At 68.1% G+C, this 1,286-nt stretch overlaps 1 protein-coding gene across 1 annotated transcript in view; it reads left to right on the top strand.

Moving 5' to 3' along the window:
- KCNT1 (potassium channel, subfamily T, member 1) overlaps window positions 1-1,286 on the top strand; it is a 19,834-nt gene that overhangs the window by 16,566 nt on the left and 1,982 nt on the right. The window lies entirely within an intron of this gene.

Genomic DNA, 1,286 nt, shown 5'->3' on the forward strand with positions numbered 1-1,286 from the left:
GTCTGCAGCCCCCTGAGCCTTCGAGGGCCACCCAAGCCAGGTGGACGGTTGACCTCCACTCCCCAGCTGGGGCTTCACGAGATGGGGACCACTTCAGTTGAGACAAAGCCTGATGTACCACATTTTCATCCAGGTGCTCAGGTGCTGCTTGGGCCCCTGTATCTTCCAAGAAGACACCCCGCAGCCCCCAGACCCCAACAGGGGTCAGAGCAGAGTCCAGGCCCCAGACCTCACTGCTGGGACCCGTTCCTTACCTGGGGGCTCCCCAGGCTCAGAGCTGTGCAGGCCTCCTGAGCCCAGGTGGGTGTTAGCTCAGATGGGCCAGTTTCTGAGGACAGCCGGGGCAAACAAGACTCAGGATTGAGAAGCTCTGGGGTGCACCACGGGGGAGCTGCGGGGCGGCCCAGGGGGCAGAGCCCTGACCACACCCCACCCCCCGCCCCGGGTTCCTGCGTTTTTCTTCAGTTGCACCCACGACCGTGTTCACAGCAGACTCCCCACTAGGCCAGCACGAGTCCGAGCCTGGGGCTGCCCCGAGCGGGAGGGCTGGGTCGCCACCTCCCTGTGGCCGGCTGCACCCCTACTTCTCGCCAAGGCTCGCAGGCGGGGTGGCCGCACCCACAGGGTCACCGCATGGTGTTTGCTGAGCCCCTGCCCCTGGGGTGTGGACGTTGAGAGGTGCCTGGGCCAGGACCTAAAACCAGAGGAGAGGCTGGTCCCAGGGGGCTGCAGGGCGGTCCTCCAGGGGGACACCACCACAAAGCCCCCTCCCCGAGCTGGGTGCAGATGAGGGAGGAGACGCCCCCAGCCGTGACATGTAGACACAGCCCCTTCTACACAGTCACCCCTGGGGGGAGTGGTCCAGCTGTCCCCAGTTCACAGTTCTGGGGCAGGGCCTCCAGAGGAGTGGTGTGGACCCCCAGGGGCTGTCGAGAGACTGGTCTGCGGGTCCAGGGAGGAGCCCCCATGGAGGGGCCCCTTGGTCATGGGCCAGCCCCCGGCCCCACAGCAGGCGCGATGAGGTGGCCCCTTCTGGGAAGTCGGGGTCAGGGCCTCGTGGGTCACCCAGTCCCCGGGCGTTACAGCCGGACCCCACGTGCCTCCCCCCGCCACCTCTCAGCCCAGCACCCCCAGAAACACAAAGCGGGGCCCAGCTGGGGCTGGGACAGCCCATAGCCCGCCCACCCCGGGCAGAGGCAGGGCCCAGGCCAGGTGGGGAGGGGCCGGTGAGGCAGGGGCCACGCCCACCCCCTGCAGCCCCGCCCCTGAGTGAGATGGACAGGCCC

This window comes from Bison bison, unplaced genomic scaffold, assembly GCF_000754665.1.
Source record: "Bison bison bison isolate TAMUID 2011002044 unplaced genomic scaffold, Bison_UMD1.0 scf7180017846673, whole genome shotgun sequence".
Taxonomy (NCBI): domain Eukaryota; kingdom Metazoa; phylum Chordata; class Mammalia; order Artiodactyla; family Bovidae; genus Bison; species Bison bison.